The sequence below is a fragment of the Palaemon carinicauda genome, chromosome 30 (assembly GCF_036898095.1).
Source record: "Palaemon carinicauda isolate YSFRI2023 chromosome 30, ASM3689809v2, whole genome shotgun sequence".
Taxonomy (NCBI): Eukaryota; Metazoa; Arthropoda; class Malacostraca; order Decapoda; family Palaemonidae; genus Palaemon; species Palaemon carinicauda.
This window is the reverse complement of record NC_090754.1, coordinates 20,965,286-20,990,217: the sequence shown is the minus strand read 5'-3', so window position 1 is coordinate 20,990,217 and position 24,932 is coordinate 20,965,286. Positions and strand designations below refer to the sequence as shown.

The 24,932-nt window shown below is 49.3% G+C and overlaps 1 long non-coding RNA gene across 1 annotated transcript in view; it reads right to left on the bottom strand.

The window, feature by feature from the left end:
• Nucleotides 1-24,574, bottom strand: part of LOC137622922 (uncharacterized) — a 96,518-nt gene extending 71,944 nt beyond the window's left edge. The window contains exon 1 of the long non-coding RNA XR_011040520.1: nt 24,044-24,574. This is a non-coding gene — a long non-coding RNA (uncharacterized lncRNA). The remainder of the gene's footprint in view (nt 1-24,043) is intronic.
• Between the last annotated feature and the right edge of the window lie 358 nt (nt 24,575-24,932).

Genomic DNA, 24,932 nt, shown 5'->3' with positions numbered 1-24,932 from the left:
GTTCTTCTTGAAGGCCAGGGACGTAGCCACGCCCCTGACGTCATGCGCTCTAGGGCGACGTGACGGAGGAGGGTCAGGATTCAAGGCCAGATGTATTACCCTGCGAATCCAGGCCGAGATGGTATTCCTGGTGACCCTCCTCTTCGTCTCCCCGGTGCTCACGAACAAAGCTCGCACCTGGGGACGAACTGCAGCTGTTCTTTTAAGATACAACCTCAAGACTCCTGACTGGGCACAGTAGGAGATGGTCTGGGTCATCTGTTACAGAACGGAGACTCGAAACCTGGAAGGAGTCGAACCTTGGGTCCGGCACTCACTGGTTCTGAGTCTTGGCAACAAACTCAGGGACGAAGCTGAACGTTACCTCCCCCCTTCCCCTTGAATGGGCGACGTCGTACGAGACCATGAAGCTCACTGACTCGCTTGGCCGAGGCCAAAGCTAGCAGGAACACCATCTTCCAGGTAAGGTGGCGATCAGAAGCCTGGTGTAATGGTTCGTAGGAAGGTCTCTTAAGAGACCTGGGAACTCGAACCACGTTCCAAGGAGGAGGTCTCACTTCCGACTGAGGACAGGAAAGTTCGTAACTCCGTATGAGGAGAGAAAGTTCCAGCGAGGAGGAAATGTCCATTCCTTTAAGCCTGAAGGCAAGACTTAAGGCTGAGCGATAGCCTTTCACTGCCGAGACTGAAAAGCGCATTTCCTCCCGCAGATAAACGAGGAACTCCGCTATTGCTGGTAAAGTGGCATCGAGGGGAGAGATACCCCTTCCACGGCACCAAACACAGAAAACTCGCCACTTCGCCTGGTAGACTCCTACGGATGACTTGCGCAGGTGGCCAGACATCCTGTTCGCAACTTGTTGCGAAAATCCTCTATCTGTGAGGAGATGCTGGATAGTCTCCAGGCGTGAAGTCGAAGCAAAGCTACGGCTTTGTGGTAGATGTTGGAGTGTGGTTGTTTGAGTAGCTCGCGATGTGGAGGGAGCTCCCTCGGAATCTCTGTGAGGAGTTGCAGAAGGTCCGGGAACCACTCTGCATGATGCCATAGCGGAGCTATCAAGGTCATTGAGAGATTGACCGATGTTCTGGTCTTGTCGAGTACCCTCCTCATCAGACAGAACGGGAGAAAGGCGTACACATCGACGTTGTCCCACAGTTGTTGGAAGGCATGCTGCCACAGAGCCTTGGGGTCCGGGACTGGGGAGCAGTACAGCGGGAGCTTGGTGTTCAGCGCCATAGCGAACAGATCCACAGTCGGGGAACCCCACAAAGTCAGGACTTTGTTGGCTATCTGAGGATCCAAAGACCACTCGGTACTCACTATCTGCGTAGCTCTGCTCAGACTGTCGACGGGCACATTCCTTTTGCCCGGAATGAAGCGAGCCGCTAGTGAAATCGAGTGGACTTCAGACCATCTAAGGATCTCTACTGCAAGATGGGATAGCTGTTCCGAAAAGGTACCTCCCTGCTTGTTGATATAAGCCACCACTGTGGTGATGTCGCTCATCACCATCACAGAGTGGCCCGCCAGGACTTGGTGGAACTTCTGAAGTGCCAGGAACACGGCCTTCATTTCTAGCAGGTTTATATGAAGGTACTTTTCTGATTCTGACCACAGGCCTGAGGTCCTGTGGCTCAGAACGTGGGCCCCCACCCTTTGTTTGATGCGTCCGAGAACAGCATCAAATCTGGGGAGGGGACGAGAAGATCCACTCCTTTTCGTAGATTCTCGTCTGCCACCCACCAACTTAGGTCCGCCCGTTCCGCAGGTCCCATAGGGATCAAGGTGTCCGGGGAGTCGTGTCCTTGACTCCACCGAGACTTGAGTCGCCATTGGAGGGATCTCATCCTGAGGCGACTGTTGGGAACGAGACGGGTCAGGGAGGAGAGGTGGCCGAGGAGACGAAGCCACGATTGGGCTGGGAGTTCTTCTCGATTGAGGAAAGGTCTCGCAACCTTCCTCAGCCTTGCTATCCTTTCGTCTGATGGGAAGGCTTTGTGGAGATTGGTGTCTATGACCATGCCTAGATATACCAGTTTCTGAGAGGGCTGCAGGGAGGACTTCTCGAGAGATACCACGATCCCAAGATCCCGGCAAACTTCGAGGAGTCTGTCTCGGTGGCTAAGAAGGGTTGCCTTCGAGTCCGCTAGGATCAGAAAGTCGTCTAGATAACGATAGGAAACGGATGCCGATCCTGTGGGCCCACGATGAGATGATTGTGAATACTCTGGTGAACACCTGAGGAGCTGTGGAGAGACCGAAACACAGCACCTTGAACTGGTAGATCTTGTTGTCTAGGCAAAATCTCAGGTACTTCCTTGAAGACACATGGATTGGGATCTTGAAGTACGCGTCCTTCAGGTCCAGTGTACACATGAAGTCTAGTGGTCTCACCGCAAGTTTGACCGTGTCTGCCGTCTCCATGCTGAACGGAGTCTGCTTGACAAACCCGTTCAGGGTCGAGAGGTCGATGACTGGTCTCCAGCCTCTAGACGCCTTTCTCACAAGAAAGAGTCGACTGTAGAAGCATGGGGACCCGTCTACAACCTCCTGGAGAGCGTCCTTCTCCAACATGGTCTGGACTTCGGCCCGGAGGGCCTGCCCTTTTGCCGATCCCATGGCAAAAGAGCTCAACGACACTGGATTCGCTGTCAGGGGAGGTAGAGAGGCTGTGAACGGGACGCGATAACCTAGAGTGATCACGGAGATCGTCCAGGCATCCGCCCCGAGTTACTGCCACTTTGTCGCGCAACTCTGTAGGCATCCCCTCACTGGTGGACATGCAGGGGGATTGCCAACCCTAGCGCTTCCGGCCTCGGCTGGTACCTCTAGGGTTTTTGCCTCCCCTGGAGGACTTCTTGCCCCTTCTGCTCTTGGCAGGAAAGAGCTTAGACACCTTGGGCTTCGCTGTGGTCGTCTTCTTTGTGTCCTTAGCCGGACGGGGCTGCTGGACTGCTGGAGGTTTGTAGGGCCTCGATGTCAGGGCCCTGTGGATGAGTGAATCCTGGTTGGACTTCCTCCACCTCTCAGCAGTGAGCTCCACGTCCTTAGGCTCAAACAGGCTCTTACCGAGAACGGAAGAGTGTCTGAGCCTGCTAGCCTCTGCACTGGGGACCTTATGATGGAACCTCTCGGCCACAGCGTCCCGACGCTTGAGGATCGTATTGGCCCACAAGCTCGAGACTTGGTGGGCCAGAAACTCCATGGTCCGTGTGCCCGAGAGTAGAAAGGTTTCCAGCTCTTTCCTGGTGCTTTCTTTGGAGAGGTCCTCGGACCGCACCAGGATGCCCAGAGATCCCAGCCAGATGTCGAGCCACGAAGTTGGCTGCATGGCACACTTGGTGACCTTCTCCTGGCTTAGGATCTCAGTGGCTGAGAAGGACACGTGCCGGTTGGAGAGTCTCTCAAGAGGGACTCCCCCTGTGAGTTCTTCCACGGAGTGGTGTAAGGGAAGACTGAGACAAGACTCCTCGAGGATCTCGAAGTACCTCCTCTGATGGACTCGAGGAGGAGGGAGGAGCTTATTACCGGCACTCGATCTGCTGGAGGAGGCAAGCTCAGAGAGTTGGCCCTCGACCTTGTCCCTGGCACTCTTCATCCCCTGAGACCAGGGCAAAGCTGCACTGGCCCTAGAGGGTTTCTGGGTGCCATAGACGCGGTCCAGGACCGTGTCCTTCCCTTCACGAGGTGGGACCTCAGGGTCTAGGATCCCATCGAGGTTCCTCATGAGGGTCAGGACTTACCAGAACGCGTGTTCTGACTCCTGGTGCTCTCCTCCCGAAGGACTGGCAGCGAAGTCTCCCGTCCCCAGTGGCTCTTCCTGGGGGGACACGTGGATATCCTTGACGGCTCTAGACGGTTCCTACCTGATCCTCGCTGACGATTTGGGAATCGTCTTAAGAGTCCTTAGGCTCCCTCCTGGGCGGGATACAGGACTCGAGCAGCGAAGGGGGCCGGCTCTTCTCCACCTCTGGACGAGAAGACCTCTCAGGGAGAAGCGGAGCCTCCCCCATTGTTGCGATGGGGGAGTGGTCCGGCTCATCCGACTCTCCTGAGGAGGGGTAATCCTCCTCCGCAGGGGAGGGAGAGAAGGTCGGGGGGGGAGAAGGAGTCTTGCGCAAGGATCTGCGCAGAGACAGAATAGGCCTTGGAGAAGGTTCCACGGAAGAGACTCCTCTCTTCCCCTTCAGGGGGGAGGAAGCTGCCGCTGGTTTGTGGCCCGAATCAGAGAGGGCGAGCTTAATAGCCTGCACAAGGGCTCTGACTAGGGTGCCGAACCAGGGCTGCTGTCTGACAGTCGCGGTGTCCGACACCCCCTCTGGAGGGAAGGGGATCGAGGGATCCCTAGGAGGAGTCGACAAACGAGGGTTCGCCTGCAGGGCTGAAAGAGAAGAGTCCCTAGACCTGTCCGGGAAGCGCCCCTCCTCCGGGAAGCGCGACGAAGAAGTGTCCGCCTGGCGGCGCTTGCGCTGGGGCTCATGTGCCGGGCCCTGGTCAGGGTCGCTCGTGAATGGCTGGCGCGATACTGGAATCTCGCGCGTGCGCGAGGGCGCGCAGGCGGGGATTCAGGAGTGATGGAGCGATGGCGCCCTGGTGATAGCGCGGGCGCGTGGGTGCGTGAGCGCTCAGCAGCTGGAGCGTGTAGGCGATGGCGAGGGAGTGTGGCGAGCAGGAGCCAGCGCAGGAGGCGGCCGAACGCGCAGGAGGCGGCCGAACGCGCAAGCGCGCAGCGACCTGGTGCGCCCCCAAAGGCCGTGAGATAACGGGGGCGCCTGAGCGCGTGTCCAGAAGAATCGGCCGAGGGCGCGTTAGCGCTGGAGCAGGGTCGCGAGCGACTTGGATGGCGCGTTCGCGCGGAGGTTAGCGCTGGTCGGATAAGACCGGCATGCTCGCCGGCAATCGTGGGCGCGCATCAGGATGCGGTCGCACCGGAGTGCGTTGTTGCGGCAGCCGCGCGGGGCGCGCCGTTGGATGACGGCGCTCTGGTGTACGCTGAAGGGCTACCTTGGTCGCCTTGAATACAGGAACGGGGCGCGTCACCGGAGCGTCGTGCGCGGTTGCATCATATGCAAGCTCGCGCAGTCTGGAGGGAGATCCCAGAGGCAGCCGTGAGCGCCCGTGCGCTAACTTGGGAGCCTCCTGGGCGACGCGCTGAGATGTCGTAGCGCGTTGGTGAGCGCGTGGGCTCTGGAGCTGGAAGCGCGTGTGGGCGCGTGTCGCGCGTCTCCCCAGACGGGCGCGACGAGTCCGTAGGAACCTATGGGCGCCTGTGCGCCAGCTTATGTGCCTCCTGGACCGCACGCGACGATGCAGGAACTGGTGGGCGCCGAGGCGCTGGTGGGTGCGTGAGCGCCGGTGGCCTCTGGGGCACCGGTGGGCGCGTATGCGCAGGTGAGCGCTGGAGCGCCGTATCAGGAACTGCTGGAGGGCGCGTATGCGCAGTGAGCGCTGGCGCTCTATATCAGGAACTGCTGTAGGGCGCCGGGGCGCCGAAGGGCGTGGGCGTGCAGGGGGACCCTGGCGCGTAGCAGGAACTGTGGCGCGAACGCCTGAGGGTGAGCGCCGAGGCGCTAAGTCAGGAACAGCAGCGTCAGCAGTAGGAGAGCGCTCAGGCGGGGCCTGGCGCTTGAGCGCAAGAGGCGCAGTTTTGCGCTCAAGACCCTTCAGCCCCGAAGGGCCTGGAGACTGCGCAATGGCAGTATCAGGTGGCGCGTCACACGCATCAGGAACTCTGGAAGTAGTTGGTCTGGGCGATAGGTCACAATGTCCCGAAGGACGACCATCCTCCGAAGGGGATCGCGAATGATCCCCGGAGAGGTCTAGTTTGGTAGCTGGCAGGACTGGAGAACGGCGAGTCGTCTCCTCCGCAGAGGACTGTGGTGACGACGAGCCGAAGAGGCGCCTCTTAACCCCCTTGTAAGGGGAAGGAAGGCCTCTACGGCGAAGGGGAGGACGAGCCTTCCGCCTTATACGCTCATGAGGGGCCGTGGAATCAGCAAGCCGACAATCGATGGGACTCCGAAGAAGAGTCTCTGTAAGCGAGCTCCCCCGAGGGGGAGAATCGCCGCCAGGAGAGACCGTGGGACTTAGATCCTCCTTCGAAGGATGTTCGGAGGGAGAGTATAAGCCGTCAGCTACCTCAGCCACAGGAACGGGAGTTTGGCTAGACCCATGGGATGTCTCCGTCACAACAACGTCAACCACAGACAGAGGATCTATCTCCGCTGTAGTTGGCGATTGTTTGACGGCTGCACCCAGTTTGATCATGTCAAACAGGGCTTCCTTGGAGGGCGAACCCTGCGGCCCCAAGAAGCCCAAAGCTGCAATAAATCATTGTTAGACACAAAATCCTCCTCCGGGGGAGGAGGGGCAGCTGCCTCGCTATGGGAGGCAACTACCTCTCCCGCACCCCGGGATCAGTCAATAGCACAGCGGTCTACGCTACCACTTGCCGGCCTCTCGGAAGAGGCCGCTCGAGGGGGAGCTTCGGAGGAGGAAAGGGCAACGGAGGAAGAAGTCAATCCCTTTTGGCCTTCTTCTTACGGCGCCGGGCAAACCTCTCCCACTGGGAGGTAGACCACTCCCTACATTCAATACATACATTACCGCTATCACACCGTTGGCCTCTACAGTGAGGACACAAGGTGTGGGGATCAGTGTCGACCACCGACATAAAGGTCCCACAAGGGCAGCCAGGAAGTCCAGGGCAAGTACGCATAACGGCAGAGGCCAACTTCAGTCACACTGCGAAAAAGAAAAAGCAAAAAACAGATTAATTATGGCAGTCAAAGCGAGGGAGAGCACAGACAGGTCTGTATTCTACCTGAGCCAAAACTAAAGTGAACCTTTCACCGGTGTGTGTGTGTGGGGGGGGGTTAGCTAGCTACCCCTCCCTACCCCCCGCTAACTAGCGGCGGGGTAGAAAACCCTCGTTAAAACTTTTATGGCTCGTCATTCAGCTACGCCGAAGTAATTACCCCATGTAAATAGCGTGGTTTGTATTTCAGTTACGGAACAACTAGCTTTTTGGCATTACCAGGGGCCTCCTTATTTGAATATGTTTTTATAAAAAACAACGAGTCCCTGCACCTCGCTACGCAAGCTGTGTTGAGACATTTAGAAGTGTGACTGTCCAGGTAAAAGTTAATCTGAGTCTTTGTGGGAAAAGCTGTTGTAACCAAGACTTTCCCAATACCACCTCACCAAAGGTATGGGGACAACAGTATTAGCTGAATACTAGGTACACACAGAAGCATGGTTTACCTGCAGTGGTTTGAGGTCAGCTTGTGCAGAGAACCCAGGATACTGCTTTCCCCAAGAGAGGGAAGGATGAAGAAAACATTAAGAGCCAGTCAAACCTTTTCATTCACAGACTAAAACTGGGTAACAGTGACCTTAACCCTCTGCTACTTGTCCAATACGGAGCTTGAGGTATTATACCACCTGTTTTGCAGCCACCACAGGACTGATAGAGAACGTATCGAGCCTCCTAGGTCACGTCTTTCAGACAGTAGGCTATGAACGTATTCTGACGTTTCCACACCCCAACCTGTAGAACCTGTGTCACTGAGAAATTTCTCTTGAATGCCAGGGGCGTAGCTACGCCCCTGACATTGTGTGCTCTGGGCCGACGTGAAGGAGGAGGGTCCGGATTCAGGGCATGGCCTATGACTTTGCGAATCCAAGCAGAGATGGTGTTTTTAGTGACCCTCCTCTTGTTCCTCCCTGTGCTGACGAAAAGTGCAGGCACACAGGGACGGGCTTGGGCTGTTCTCTTGAGATACTGGCTCAAACTTCTCCCTGGGCAGAGTAAGAGATGATCAGGGTCATCAGTTACAGAGCAGAGACTTGAAATCCTGAAGGATTCAAATCAGGGATGAAGCTGAACGTTACCTCTCCCCATCCCCTTGAATGGGTGATGTCGTATGAGATACCATGAAGTTCATTGACTTGCTTGGCCGAAGCCAAAGGTAGCAGGAACACCGTCTTCCTAGTGAAGTGTCGATCTGTTGTCTGGCGTAATGGTTTATAAGGAAGTCTCTTTAGAGACCTGAGAACTCGAACCATGTTCCACAGGGGAGGTCTCACTTCAAACAGAGGACAGGTAAGTTCGTAACTCCGTATGACTAAGGAAAGTTCTAGCGATGAGGAAATGTCCATTCCGTTGTCTTAGGCCGAGGCTTAGGGCTGAGCAATAGCCTTCAACCACCAAGACTGAAAGGCACATTTCTTCACGCAAATACATGAGGAACTCCTCTATTACTGGAATAGTGGCATCGAGAAGAGATACCCCTCCCACGACACCAACCAAAGAAGACTTTCCACATTGCGTGGTAGACTGCTGCTGATGATTTTCGCAGGTATCTAGACATTCTGCTCGTAACTTGTTGTAAAAATCCTCTCTGAGTGAGGAGATGCTGGACAGTCTCCATGCATGAAGTTGTAGTGACGCTACGGCTTTGTAGAATATGTTGGCATGAGGTTGTTCGAGTAGATCGTGTCGTAGAGGGAGTTCTCTTGGAGACTCCGTCAGGAGTTGCCGAAGGTCCAGAAACTAATCTGCATGATGCCATGGCGGAGTCATTGAGAGGTTGTTCGATGTTCTGGACTTGTTGAGTACCCTCCTCATCAGACATAACGGGGGAAAGGCGTAAACATTGATGATGTCCCACCGTTATTGGAATCCATCTTGCTAGAGAGCCTCGGGGTCTGGGACTGAGGAGCAGTACAACAGCAGCATGAAGTTCAGGGCTGTTGCGAAGAGATCCATAGTCAGAGAACCCCACAAAATCAGGACTTTGTTGGCTACTAGATGATCCAAAGACCACTCTGTATTCACTATCTAAGATGCTCTGCTCAAGTTGTCGGCGAGCACATTCCTTCTGCCTGGAATGAAGCGTGCTGATAGTGGTATCGAGTGAATATCGGCCCATTTCAGTATCTCTATTGCTAGATGGGATAGGGACTGCAAAAAGGTACCACCTTATTTGTTGATGTAAGCCACTACATCAGAGAGTTGCTCGTCATGACGCCGAGCGTCTGAAAGAACGCCAAGAGTCTGAAAGAACGCCAAGCGTTAAAGAGTTGGACTACATCACGCCAAGCGTCGAGTAGTTGGAAGTCTTGAAACGTAACGCAGAGAGTCAGAGCATTGGACGGCAAGCTACTAACGCTGCTGTAAGAGTTAGACACGATGTTTGACACTGAGTGCAACTTCTAATGTCTCTCTTGTTGGACGAGCGGGGCGTCTAGATCGCGAACATCATAGTTCCGAACGTCTAGATCGCGAACGTCATTGTTCTGAGCGTCTAGATCGCTAACATCATTGTTCCGAGCGTCTAGATCGCGAACATCATAGTTCCGAGTGTCTAGATCACGAACGTCATTGTTCCGAGAGTCAAGAGTTGGAACAACGTGACGCCGAGCGGCGTAATGAGGATCCTCTTGCTCAGCGCAAGCAGTCAGACGTAACGCCGAGCGTCAAGCAGTCAGACGTGACGCCGAGCGTCAAGCAGTCAGACGTGACGCCGAGCGTCAAGCAGTCAGACGTGACGCCGAGCGTCAAGCAGTCAGACGTGACGCCGAGCGTCAAGCAGTCAGACGTGACCGAGCGTCAAGCAGTCAAGACGTGACACCGAGCGTCAAGCAGTCAAGACGTGACGCCGAGCGTCAAGCAGTCAGACGTGATGCCGAGTGTCAAGCAGTCAGACGTGATGCCGAGCGTCACGCACTTAGACGTGACGCCGAGCGTCAACAGGATGTGACGCGAGCGTCAAGCAGGATGTGACGCCGAGCGTTAAGCAGGACGTGACGGCGAGCGTCAACCAGGACGTGACGCCGAGTGTCAAGTAAATGCCGAGCGTCAAGCAGTCAGACTGGGACGTCGTGATGACGCCAGTCGAACCGAGCGTCTAGATTAGATTGCGGACGCCTTAGTTCTGAGCGTCAAGCGTTGGAACAACGTGACACCAGACGTGATGATCTTGGGCCTCTTGACGCCAGAAGTCAGGGCCTTAAGGAGTTGACTCCTGATATCCAAGACGTCTCTACTTCGGTTAGAGCTTTATCGGAGGAAAGGATCGACGATCATCTTTCCCCTACTGAACTGTTAGAGGAATTCTCAGAAAGAGAAGATCCTAAGACCCTTCATCCTTCGGTTGACCTAAAGAAACTCATGAGTTTTTACGGAAGAGTTTCCGGATTATTTTGTGCCTGTTGCTCCTCGTTCACCGCCTTTAGAATTTACGCTAGGGAAGGCGTCGAAGGAGTCTCTTTTTACAAGATGGTTCTGTCTCGATCATCAAAGAGAGCTTTGAGGATGTTGGGAGACTGGATGCAGTCCATAAAGGACTAGGGAAAGACGTCTTTCTCTTTTCCCTCGGCTAGATTGTCCTCCAGGTCTAGTGTGTGGTACGAGACGGGAGAAGTTCTCGGCTTGGGAGTTCCTGCCTCTGCCCAAGGAGACTTTTCGAGCCTAGTAGACGCTCCTCGTCGGATGGCCATGAGAAGGACCAAAATACTCTGGTCAACGTCAGAGCTTGATCATCCTCTCAAAGGCTTCTTCAGAGCTTTTGAAGTACTGTATTCATTTTCCTTGTCTAGACTCTGGGAGCCTTGGGGAAGAAGTTTTCTCCCTTGAAGGATGTGGACACTGATAGTCTCAGCCTCATTATGCCAGGCATGGATAAAGCCTTAAGGGATGGTTCCAATGAGTTGGCAGCCCTCTTCTCAGTGGGGGTCCTTCAGAAAAGAGCCCAGATGTGTTCTTTTCTGTCCATTGGGGTTACACCCATTCAGGTCAGAATTGAGGTTTGCACCCTTTTTTCTTTCTCTCTTTTTCCTCAAGAATTGGTCAAAGAGGTTTCTTCCACTTTAGCCCAAAAGGTGCCACAGGATTTGGTGTCTAAAACAGCAAGGAAGGTTCTGCCTACTTCCTTCTCAAGCCTCACAAACAACTGTAGGAGCCAGACTAAACAACTTCTGGCAACTTGGGAGAGGAGAGGAGCAGACCTTTGGTTCGTACAGTTACTAAAGGAGAGATTCAAAATCTTTTTCCTAGGGAAACCTCCTTTTATAGTAACTCCAATAGATCTCTCTGCCAGATACAGAGAGGAGTCAAAGAGACAGGCTATGCAACATCAAATGTCTTTCTTATTGGAGAAGGAGGCAATAGAGACCAGTCCTGGATGTAGGTGCTCTTAACGCCTTCGTTCAGAGGACAAAGTTCTCCATGGAGACATCGAAATCAGTCCTAGCAGCAGTAAGAAAGGACGACTGGATGGTCTCTTTAGACCTCCAGGATGCTTACTTCCACTTCCCCATCCATCCGAACTTCAAGCAATACCTGAGGTTCGTGTATAAGGAGAAAGTTTTCCAGTTTTGGGCTCTTTGTTTCGGCCTAAGCACCACCCCTCAAATAGAGGGTGCATCTGCTAGGACCTGTCGTTCTTCTAGCCATAGACCTCTTCCAAGCTCCCCAACTCCTGGGAGAAGGAATGTCGAACGACGAAAGGAAACGAGAGACGTTAGCGCCTGAGCACTCGTCCCCTCGAGGTTACCTGTTGACACTTCACAGGACGCTCGCCCTCGCCATGTGAAAGGCGAGGTGAAAGTGTTTTCGTCCTCCTCGGATGACACAGTGCCCTGACGGGGCTGGCGTCTCGCATCCAGACCTCTGAAGAGGAAGATTGCCTCTGTCAAACAGCGTAGTGTCATGACGCCTCAGGCTCCAGGTTGCAGCCATTGGAGCAGTCCGGAGCGTGTCCTACTCAAGAGCTCATTCCTACAATCGCTGCCTGGAAGATTTGCAGATGACGTTGTGCTTATCAGAAGAACTGGGTCTTCTGATAAACAGAGACAAGTCTCAACTGACACCATCCCAAGAGATCATTTATTTGGGGACGGAGATTCAGTGTCAAATTTTTTCGGGGTTTTCCATCTGCCTCAAGGACGGAGCAAGCCCTGTTAAAGCTTCTTTGCTTTCTAGAGAAACGGAAGTGTTCTGTGAGAGAGTGGATGAGTTTGCTGGAACCCTCTCCTCAGAGCAGTTTGTCTCCCTGAGAAGACTGAATCTTCGCCCTCTTCAGTTCCACCTCAAACGCCATTGGATCAAGGGAAAGGAAATAAGAGACAAAATGCGTCCCCAATTCGGAATCCGTAGAAGTTGCCTTCAGTGATGGAACGATCCGGTCAAACTTCTAGAAGGTCTTTCCTTGGAACAGAGGCATAAACCAGAAGGAGCTGTTGGCAGTCCTTTTGGCCCTCATATCTTCGAAAGGTCAGTACCGAACAGAGTGGTGCAGGTCAATGCCGACAATGCTACAGCGTTGGCCTACATAGCCAAACAAGGCGGAACCCACTCAAGGTCTTTTTACGAGACTGCGAGAGTTCTTCTTTACTGGACTAAAGAGAAGAATGTAACCCTTGTAACAAGGTTTTATTCAGGGGGAAAAGAACGTGATGACAGAGTCTCAGCAGGAGAGGTCAAGTTCTGTCCACAGAATGGACGCTTCATCAAGAGGTCGGCAAAAACCTGTGGCGGATTTGGGGTCGTCCTTGTGTAAACCTGTTCGCAACCTCGAAGACGAAGAGGTTGGAGACATACTGTTCCCCAGTGCCAGATCTCGAAGCAGTCCACATACTCTTTTCTTTTTAGATTGGTCTCACCTGGATGTGTATGCATTCCCTCCGTTCAAGATTGTACACAAAGTGACGCAGAAAATTCGTGTCACACGAGGGAAGCAGATTGACTCTAGTGGCCCCCTTTTAGCCCTCAAGAGAGTGGTTCACAGAGGTACTAGAATGGATGGTGGACACCCCGAGAAGCCTTCCATTAAGAGTAGATCTACTCAAACAACCCCACTTGGAAAGATACCATCAAAACCTCCAAGCTCTTCATCTAACTGCCTTCAGACTATCGAAAAACTCACAAGAGCTGGAGGTTTTTTGAAGGAGGCAGCTAGAGCGATTGCAAGAGCAAGGAGGTCTTTTACCATCAAGGTTTTTTAGAGAAAGGTGCAGAGTCACCTCTGTTTTCTCTTCTAGTACCTCTGTGACTCAGATTGCTGACTTCCTGTTATACCTTAGAAGGAAATGTAGGTTTTATGAATAGAACTTACCTGGCAGTTTTATCTATATATATATATATATATATATATATATATATATATATATATATATATATATATATATATATATGTATATATATATATATATATATATATATATATATATATATATATATATATATATATATATATATATATATATATAGCTATAGTCTCTGACGTCCGGCAGAATTTTTCAAAACTCGCGGCAACTGCCATGTGGTGGTTGTGCGGTTAGGTGGTTAACAACCCTTACAGGGTGGTACTGTACTTGGAATCATTCCCGTTTTCTGTTCCTCAGATCATCTTTGCCTGTTGGACTGACAACATCGTTGGTCTGCCATTGGAGTTTTTTGTTCGCTTTCCCTGTGTTGCTGTACCGGACTTATTTTTTGGTGAAGTACACTGACCTGAGGTTTTGGCAATAGAATTTGTGATTATTCTTTAACTATTTGTTAGTTTACGATGACTGATAACCTTCATTTTCGTGTTTGTGTGAATGAGGAATGCAAGGTGAGGTTACCGAAAGTTTCGGTAGACCCTCACACTGTTTGTTTGGGGTGCGGGGGTTTTGAATGTGCGCTTGATAAAAGGTGCAAGGAATGTGAGGTTTTGAGCGAGAAGGAATGGTTAAGTATGAAACGCTATGTGCGTAAGTTAGAGTTAGATAAAGTCGGGAGGGCTTCGAGATCTAAATCTAATTCTGCTAGTGAGCTTAGCTTAGATATTTCATTTGATCCCTTAATTAATTCCTCTGTAGAAGCTGAACTTTCTCCTGAGGTAGTAGCGCCTGCCCCTTCTACAGGAACGGTATCTACGGATGACCCTCGGTACGCCAGGATGGTAGCTGAGATTTCTAACTTGCCGATCGCCGATTTCCAGCTCGTCGATCACCAATTGCCAATAGGTAGCTTGCTGCTCGCCAGCTTGCCGATTGCAAACTTTCCGATCGCTGAACCGTACTGCTATTCCTCGGCTCATTTGATTGATCGATCACCAGTTCTCAGTGTCGTTTTAGATCACCGATCGCCAATCTCCATCTCGCCGATCGCCAGCTTGCCAATCTCCATTCACCAGCTCGCCAGCCTGCCAATATCCGATCACCAGCTCGCCGATCGCCAACCCACCGATCGTCGATCGACTCTGCTGTTCGTCTGAGCTTACCCGATCACCAGCTCATCAATCGTCAGTCTACCTTGCTAGCTCGCCGATTGTAAGCTAAATGATCACTGGTCACAAATTTAGCGATCGCCGATCACCAATAGACATCTTGCTGATCGCCCTTTTCCTGTGACTTTTGTCTCACCTTGGTCTCGTCCGCCATCCTTGTGGTGCTAGTCAGACCAACTCTGCTCATCAACAAACTCCAGTTCGTAACTCTCCAACTAGTTGCAGCTACTCGGTAACTCATCCCTTGTTGAACCATCGGTATGTAGGCGTTCACCGTTCGACAACTGTTAAGTATTCGCAGTATTCTTTAGCGGTTCACCGTTCACCATCGGCCCTTTGATCACCAACTTGCCGATCGCCAAATCAACCTGCAGATTGACATCAGCTCGCTGCTCGCTAACGGTTAGCTATTTGCCGCATGCCAATAGTTAGCTGTTGGCCGCTCGCCTGTGGTTCGCTGCTCATCTTCGGCTCGCCAATCGACATCCCACCGATCTCAGATAGCTCGCCGTTCACATGCAGTTCGCCGTTTCGCCACTTGGCAGCCTTCAATGCTCGCTACTCGCCGTTCACCATCGCATCAATCCCCTAAGCGATTGGCAGGCGAAAGGCAGTCCCCATCATCAGCTCATCGAGAGGTGACTACTCGCAAGCACTCTCCGGCTGCATAGCAGCATGAAAACTAGTCCTTGACCTTCGTCAACATTCACTAGAACGGTGCCATTCAAAGGAACGGCATCGCTCCCGTCAGGGCGCCCAAGTGAAGGTCAAGTGTTGCCTTACCCACTTCTCCTTGCCCTCCTGCTCCACGAGAAGAAAAAAGGTATTAGGATTATGGGAATGTAGTGGTGGATCCTTCCTCCACTACTGCACTCGCTGCTATGAATGGTCCCAGAGTGTAGCAGTCATCATAAAGTCTGGACACTTTTCAAATAGTGAGAAGCGAACACAGATTTGCTCCTCCAAAAGGTTGTGTCCATAATGCTCTGCAACGATCTATTCTGTTTGAAGGCCACTGAGGTTGCTACAGCTCTAACTTCGTGAGTCTTGACCTTTAAAAGTCTAAAGTCTGTCTCACTACAATGTGCATGAGCCTCTCTTATTAAAAGTCTGATGAAGAATGAAAAGGCATTCTTTAACATCTGCAAGGAGGGCTTCTTGACCGAGCACCACAGGGCTTCCGACTTGCCTCGCAACTCTTTCGTTCTGTCCAGGTAGAACTTCAGGGCTCTTACTGAGCAAAGGACTCTCTCCAACTCTTCGCCAACCACATCCAAAAGATTCGGAATCTCAAAAGCCTTAGGCCAAGGTTGAGAAGGGCGTTCATTCTTGGTGTGAAAGCCCAACTGCAATGAGCAGATAGCTTTATTATCTCGAAAACCAACGTTTTTACTAAACGCATGTATTTCACTAACTCTCTTGGCTGTTGCCAGACTAACCAAGAAAAGGGTCTTTATCGTGAGGTCCTTAAGAGAAGTTGAGTGCGAGGGCTCAAACCTGTCACTCATAAGGAACTTCAGGACTATATCCAGATTCCAAGCTGGTGAATCCTGGTGACGTTGCTTTGATGTATCATAATATTCAAGAAGTTCCTGTAGGTCATTATTATTTGAAAGGTCCAAGTTTCTGTGCTTGAATACAGTTGCCAACATACTCCTGTATCCCTTGATGGTGGATTATGAAAAATTGCGCTTCCTTCGCAGATATAATAGGAAGTCAGCAATCTGAGTTACAGAGGTACTGGATGAGGAAACAGAGTTGACTGTGCACCATTCTCTAAAACCTCCCACTTGGATTGATAGACCCTGATGGTCGAAGGCCTTCTTGCTCTTGCAATAGCTCTAGCTGCCTCCTTCGAAAAGCCTCTAGCTCTTGTGAGTTTTTCAATAGTCTGAAGGCAGTTAGCTGAAGATTTTGGAGACTTTGATGGTGCCTTTCAAAGTGGGGCTGTTTGAGTAAATCTACTCTTAATGGGAGGCTTCTTGGAGTGTCCACCCTCCATTCCAGTACCTCTGTGAACCATTCTCTTGAGGGCCAAAAGGGGGCTACTAGAGTCATTCTGGTCCCTTCGCTTGACACAAACTTTTGTAATACCTTGTATAGAATCTTGAACGGAGGAAAAACTTACACGTCCAGATTGGGCCAATCTAGCAGGAAAGCGTTTGTGTGGACTGCTTCGAGATCTGGCACTGGGGAGCAATAAGTCTCTAGCTTCTTTGTCTTCAAGGTCGCGAAAAGGTCTATGCACGGGCAACCCCAAAGTCGCCACAGACTCTTGCAAACTTCTTGATGGAGTGTCCACTCTGTGGGTAGGACTTGACCTCTCCTGCTGAGGCTGTCTGCCATCACGTTCTTCTCCCCTTGGATGAACCTTGTAATCAGAACTACATTTCTTTCCTTTGCCCAGATGAGGAGATTCCTCGCTGTCTCGTAAAGGGATATCGAGTGGGTTCTGCCTTGCTTGGCAATGTAAGCCAATGCTGGGGTGTTGTAAGCATTGGCCTGCTCCACTTTGTTCAGAACTGACCCTTCGAAGCTTCTTAGGGCCAACAGGACTGCTAACAATTCCTTTTGGTTGATGTGGAAGTTCTTCTGAACCTCTATCCACAACCCTGAAACTTCCAACTTGCCCAGTGTTGCTCCCCACCCTGAGTCCGAGGCGTCGGAACACAACACAAGGTCTGGGTTCTTCTGTTCTAAGGGGTAACCTTCTTGAAACTTGTCTGGATCGTTCCATCACTGAAGGCAACTTCTTATGGATTCCGTAACTGGAATGCACATCGTCTCTAAATCCTTCTCCCTGTTCCAATGATGATTGAGGTGGAATTGGAGAGGTCGAAGATTCAGCCTTCCTAGAGAGGCAAACTGTTCCAACGAGGAGAGGGTTCCCAACAGCCTCATCCACTTCCTCGCAGAACACTTCTGCTCCTTTAGAAAAGATTGCAGTTTCAGGATGTCTTGCTCCGTCCTTAAGGGAGACGGAAAAGCCCGAAAAACTCGACTCTGAATCACCATCCCCAAATAGAGTATCTTTTATGATGGTGTCAGAAGAGATTTGTCCTTATTGACAAGAAGACCCAATTCTTCTGATAATTTCAAAGTTATCTGAAGATCCTTCAAGCAGTGATCGTAAGAGCGAGCTCTGAGAAGCCAATCGTCTAGATACAGGGAGGCTCTGACGCCTCTTGAGTGGAGAATCCTTGCTACATTGAGCATAAGTTTCGTAAATATTTGAGGGGCGGTGCTGAGCCCAAAACTGAAATACTTCCCCGTTGAAGACGAACCTCAGATAATGCTTGAAGCTCGGATGAATGGGGATGTGAAAGTAAGCGTCCTGGAGGTCTAATGAGACCATCCAGTCGCTCTTTCTTACTGCTGCAAGAACTGACTTTGAAGTCTCCATAGAGAACTTCGTCTTTTGGACAAATGTGTTGAGTATACTTACGTCCAGAACTGGACGCCATCCCCCCGAGTTCTTGGGAACCAGGAACAGACGGTTGCAAAAACCTGGTGACTGCAAGTCCTGCACCCTCTCTATGGCCCCCTTCTCCAACAAGAGAGACACTTGGAGTTGTAAAGCTTGCTTCTTTGATTCCTCTCTGTATCTGGGAGAGAGATCTACTGGAGTTAAAACCAAAGGAGGTTTCCCTATAAAAGGTATTTTGTAACCCTCCTTCAGAAGTTGAACTGACCAAAGGTCTGCGCCCCTCATCTCCCACGCTTGCCAGAAGTTGTGTAATCTGGCTCCTACTGCCTGAAGGCAAAAGCAGTCAGACACTGCTTCGCCCTGTCCTGAATCCCCTCCTCTTGCTCTTCTTCCATCGGGCCTAGAGCTACCCCTGCTGGAAGTCTTCCCTCGAAACGGTTGAGAAAACTTAGGGAAAGGTGTTTCATCCTTTGGTTTGCGGCTAAAGAAGGAGGATGGTAGGACCTTTCTTGCCGTCTTTGAGACCAGATCTTGAGTCAATGCGGAAGAAATCTCTCTAATCAGATCTTGCGGAAAGAGAGAGGAAGACAGCGGAGCATATAACAATTCCGATTTCTGAAAGGGAGTAACCCCAAGAGACAGAAACAAACACATCTGAACTCTCCTCTTAAGTATTCCTGCTGCGAAAATCGCTGCCAACTCATTCGAACCGTCTCATAACGCCTTATCCATACAGGACATGATATGGATCAAACTAGAAGAGTCACCTTCTTTAAGAGCAGAAACCTTCATGCCCAAGGCTCCCAGAGTCCAATCGAGGAAATTGAAAACCTCGAAGGCTCTAAAGACACCTTTGAGAAGATGGTCTAACTCTGAAGTAGACCAGAGAATCTTGGTCTTCCTCATGGCCGATCGACAGGGAGCGTCTACTAGACTTGAGAAATCTCCTTGGGCAGAGGCAGGAACTTCCAAGCCGAGAACTTCTCCCGTATCGTACCAGATACTAGATCTAGATGCTAATCCAGTCGGAGGGAATGCGAAGGCTGCTTTCCCTTGGTCCTTTTTGGACTCCATCCAGTCTCCCATCATCCTAAGAGCTCTTTTTGATGATCATGACAACCATTCTGGTAAAAAGAGACTTCTTCGACGCCTTCCCAAGCGTGAATTCTGATGGTGGCGAATGTGGAGCAACTGGCACAAAAGAATCTGGAAACTCATCGTTAAAAACTTTCATGAGATTCTTCAGATCCACTGAAGGACAAAACGACTTAGAGTCTTCTCCTTCTGATAACTCCTCAAACAGTTCGACAGGGGAAAGGAGATCGTCAATGCCTTCCTCTGACAAAGTCCCTTGACGCTCGGTGAAACACTCGCGATCCAAGCGATCGGAACTAAAGAGTTCTTGATCTCGACTCTTGATTTGAGTAAGTTCATCATGAAGTCCTAAGCTCGCATCCTTAAAGTCATGATCCTTTTCTTGACTTTCGTGTCAGTAAGCTCGACGCTCGGTGTCACGTCCCGCAGAACGCTCGACATCGCGTCCTGCTTGACGCTCGACACCGCGTACCGCTTGACACTCGACGTCCTGCCTGGCTGCTCGCCGCTCGACGTCGTGTCCTGGAGGACGCTCGACATCACGTCTCGCAGGACATTCGACATCCTGTATTGTAGGACACTCGACTTCACGTCTAGCTGGACGCTCAACGTCACGCTTTACTGGACGATCTAGAACACGTCCTGTAGGACGTTCAATGCTACGTATAGTAGGACGCTCGACGCCTCGCTCTGGAGGACGCTTAACATCGCGTCTTGCTGGACGTTAGAAATCACTTCCTGTAGGACGTTCAACATCACTTTTATTAGGACGTTCGGCGGCGCCTCGCTTTGTAGGACACTCGACGTCACGTATGGCAGGACGTTCGACGTCACGTTTCGCTGGACGTTCAAGATCACGTCCAGTAGGACGTTTAACGTCACGTTTACAAGGACGCTCGGCGCTTCATGCTGTTGGTCACACGACGTCACGTCTGGTCACTTGACACTCACTGTCATGACTGGCTGCTTGACGCCTGGCGTCACGTTTGGTTGCCTGACGTTCGGGGTCAAGATTATGCCCACTTTCCATATTAGGAACAGTTTTAGGACATTTAACAGGAGAGACGTCCAAACGTTCGTCCTCAAGAGTCTCACGACTCACCGCCTTGCGCCGCTTGGCGTCCAGAAAGGAAGCTTCCTGACGTTCAGGATCTAGGCACGCTACCCTTTTTTTGTCTGTAGCTTGGTAGCTTTTCATAAATGAAGAGAGTCTACTGCATCTCTTGTAGCAATTAAGATTCGGGTCAACATGTTGTGATACAGGTGACGCCATGTCAATCACAGGTTCGCTTTCCACGCCGCTCAAAGAACGCTCAGAGCGTCCAGAGGGCGAAAACCAATCTGATGGCGGGGGAGGAGCATGAACCGAGGTCATGCCCAGTTCAGACAACTGCCCAACAACTGGACGATTCTTAACAGAATCCAACGTCTCCGCAGGACGTTTGGCAGGCGAGCTCTCTTCGGTGGAAGGAAAATGCTCTGGACTGCTCCAATGGCTACAACCAGGAGCTTGCGATGTCCTAGTAGGATGCTGGTTGACTTTATCCATTGTCCTCTTAAGAGGTCTGGACACTTGACGCCAGCCTCTTTTAGCTACTGCGTCATCCGAGGATGATGAAACCACCTTAACCTCACCTTTCCTATGGTGAGGGCGAATGTCCTGGGAAACGTCAACAGGAACGCTCGAGGGGACGTCTGCTCAGGATCTAACGCCTTTCGTTTCCTTTCGTTGTTTGACATTCCTTCTCCCAGGGGTTGGGGAGCTTGGAAGAGGTCTAAGACTAGGAGAACGACAAGCCCGAGCACTGAATAAGTTCACTGCACTTCTAGCACTGTTACCTTTTAACTGCTTCACATCGGACATTAATTGCGTTCTGTCCGCAGCGATAGATTCAACCTTCGCGCCCAAAGCTTGAATAGCCACCATCATATCTTTAAGCGTAGGCTCATTAGCAGTAACCGTAGTGGGATCAGAAACTACCACTACAGGGGAAGGAATAGGTTCGGTGACATGGGAAGAGGAAAAGTCTCTGGAAGAACGAGAAGAACTACGTCTCAACCTATCTCTTTCTAGTTTACGCGTATAGCGGTCAAACTCTAGCCACTCATTCTCAGATAATAGAATGCATTCGTCACACCCATTACCCAACTCACATACTTTACCTCTGCATTTAACGCAGCGAATGTGGATCAATTGAGGCCTTAGCCAAACGGGTCTTACACCCACTCACACCCACACTAAAAGTTGAACGGGGGGTGGCCATTTTGAAAAATTTGTAAGAGAGATCAACAAGCAAGGGTCAAAATATCAAAATCCAAAAGTAGATCAAGAGTATCCAATAGAAAATCCAAAGAAGCGAGAGTCAAAACCAAATTATTGTACATCACCAAAGTAAACAGCAATAATATCAGGAAATTAGCGAGTAGAATATCCAACGATGTCGCCGCTAGCGGCGGCAGGGAAGACCTGAGTTATCATGGAATGGTTCCAGGTACCTCACTGGAGGGCGCGCAGGTGATACACCTGGCTATCCAATCGGCGATTAGCGTGAGTTTTGAATTTTCTCCCGTGACGTCAGGGACGTAAGCTATATATATAACTATTGGGTAAGTCTTATGTTTAAAAACACTAATTTTCAGGATAAATCGCCCTGGCGTCGCAAAACCAAAGGTAAGAGGCAAAACTCCTATGCAGTTTGGAGATGTTCCAAGTTACTTTAATACGTGGCATGAATGTCAGTCCTGTCCTTAAAAAACGGTATTAGCCGGCCAGTCCCTTACCTCTTGGAGACGTCTTCAAGCGATGGTGGTGAAGTTAAACTGAAGGGAAGGGTGGAAAAAAAATGGCTGTTGTAGGACAACATCCAGGAACTTATGAAGAAATACTTGTAAGCTGTTAATTGGTTTTTTTTCCTGACAGATACGTCATTGTAAATACACAGAAAGCTCCCCCAAATCGATCAGAATCAACGCATGCGTAATAACTCACCATCAGTCAGTCAGATGTAAACAATGGACTTAAAAGAGCGAAAAACATGCTTCACATTTTAATCAACCGATATGTAAGTTATTATGCCCCAGCTCCTATTAAACATATCAAGAAAAATACAGAACTAGCCAGCACGTCCATTTCTTATGGTGAATTCCAGTTTTGCTAGTAATTAAAGTATCATAGTTACCAAACATTAAATTAGATCTATCACATATATAACTATAAAAACTTCATAAAGGGTAAATTTCTAGAAAAACAAGGGACAATATTTCTAAGAGAGAAAAAAATTTTTACTTGAGTAAATGATGTGCTTTCAATGAATTTGACCTTTATTTCCACTGCAAATAAGCCGTTCTGCTGTTATGGACACCCCCTTCTAGTAGAACACAGGTGAGAACCTGAGATTTTAGGTGTGCAGAAACAGGACAAAACGTGATTATTTAACACTTTTTTAATTGTAAAAGGGTACAGAACCCAACGAACCCACCCAACCTAACCTAGTAGTTCCAAGGTCGCAACCCCTAGCTGTGGGACAAGCACCCAGGTCACAAAATGTGATTATTTAATGCTTTTGAGATTTGTAAAAGGGTACAGAATCTAACAAACCCACCTAACCTAATCTAGTAGTTCCCAGGTCACAACCCCCAGATGGGGGGGGGGAGGCAAGCAAGCCCCCACCTCTCCCCCAGTCACAAAATAAAAGTAAATCACAAATAAATCCTTAACTTATGATTGATACCTACATCTCTTCTTTTTTTTTGTCTTGGCAATCTTTACAGAGGTGTTGCAGTAGGAAATGTGCTGGTCTTCCATAAAAGCTAAGTCAGAATCGCATTTGAGGGATAACACAATGAGCTTTTGGAAAATTATTCACTACACCAGGAGTGTGTGAATCTTGGCAATTGGATTGAAATAGCCAGAAGAGCAGCCATTTTACTTTGTTACTTTGAGTTCTATAAGACTCTTCCAACACGTAACATAGCTACAAAGGAACTGAAGCACTGTTGAAGAAAACGGAGTGTCACAGAACTACCTACGTCACACTCCCGCGTACATACATGCCCAAAGATGATAAACTTATTTATATGGTAGGCATGGTAGGAGAATGACGTAGCCTATGTGCACAGGAAATATAAACTCGTCATAGAGAATAACAAGGAGGTGGGCTTGTGGGCAGAGGTATAATCTCGTAATCGTGCAAGAAACCATGCACAAAAGCACAAATGGCAGAAAAACATCCAACTTGCAAAATGTGAACAAAAGAGTGAAATAAACATTTCAGGGGATGAAGATCCCCATATTTTGTGCAGTTTTTCATGGATTTATTATGCGTCCGAGAGAATAGTGTATAGAGAAGAAAAGGTTAATTTTACCGCTATTTATCAATTCGCCAGTACATTTTCCCCACCCAAAAGCCCTGATTCCCAGTGGGTGGTCACATTACCGTAGGATATATTAGGGTATATCTTATTAACTATTCATTTGCAAGGGAAATGGAGGTAATTTTCAACAAAAATCTTTGTTTTTCTACATAAACACCCCAATTTTTTAGCAGTAAAGTTTGTTACGTGTTTTTCCATAAAAATACCCAGAATTTAATCCCTTCAGCAAAGAATTGTTTGGTCATCTCAGTGTTGGCAGGTGTATGAGGACAGAGAATGGGAAAAGACTAGGCCAGACTATTTGGTGTAGGTAAAGACAAATGATGCTGTAACCAGAGAGAGGGATCCAATGTAGGCCTTTAATTTCTAGACCAATAGGAATGGATGAGTATACTTACTTACTGTTTTGACATGTTTCTGTGTATCACTAATGAGTGGTGGGGTATAATACGTACTATGCTCAATTTTTTTTAATGAGGCAGATTTGTACTGACTCGCAGGGGTGCTGTTTTAGCTCGTTAAAGTTCCCTACTGGCTGATTGGTTAGAAATATTTTGTCCAACTAATCAGCGATTAGGAAACTTTTCCAAACTATAAGGGCACCCCTGCGAGTCCGTGCAAATACGCCACATTATGAAAAATTGACTATAGTAGGTTGTTGATTAGCCAGAGCACCAGCCACTTGTTGAGATACTACCGCTAGAGAGTTTTTGGATTCTCTGACTGGCCATACAGTACTGCATTAGGTATACCTTTATTTTAGGCCTACCCTAATAAATTTCATGAACTAAACTTAATCAGCTACAAAAATCTAAAAGGTTCTCATTGATGGTAAGAAAGTAACTTACTGTTTCCTAGAGTCGCCCTTACCTTCAGAAAACAAATGCTTTTACAGGTACAGTATTATGCTCCTTTTCCCATGTTTCTTCAGTCGTCCACATTGAGTGCTTGGGTGGTGATTATTCAAGTTCAGCCAAGTCTAATGAAATTTCTAAATCGTCCAGATATCCATGTTTTCTCCATTGAAATCTATTTCTTCACTGTACACTTTTCCAATACAACAAGATCACGTTTTTACAGAGGGATGGTCATTTCCTGTCTCCAGTATACTTCGAAGATTTCCATCACTCGTATAGGTCAAACTGAGTTTACAGAAATTTTGTCAATAACGCATTGGAGTTAAGTCGTTTTCAACACTTCACTCACTATAGATACTGTACAGTATATATTACACCCATAAGAGCATTGAATGTTGATGGTATTTGCTTATTACGGCCAAAATTTCACTAGCGGCTCTCAAGGAATCAAAATATGGCTACCGTTCTCTGTGGCTTAAAACTGTAACGAATTCGGTCTAGACTACAGGTTCCTCATTGCTCTCTCCACAACTCTGTGATTGTAGGCACACTACTAGAAGCGTAGTAGGTGCAAAGCGCTGTAATCTGCAGAAAATTCATTATTATTAGTTACCTCCTACACAGACAGCACAGCTTACATACTTTTACTTCTAACTTCAAGGGCCTGTCTAACATATCGGGTAACATACTAGCAATTGATGTTGCTAAATTCCCTAATTCTATGTCATTTCTTTTAAATTTTCTTGATTCAATACAACAAAACATGTGCTCCGTAGTATCATCTTCCTCACTACACAATACACAAAGTCTATCCTCATCATTCATATTTCTATAATTTTCTTTTAATTCTATCAAAATAAACCTTGTTCTCATAACCATTACTGCTTCCTATTCACAAACCT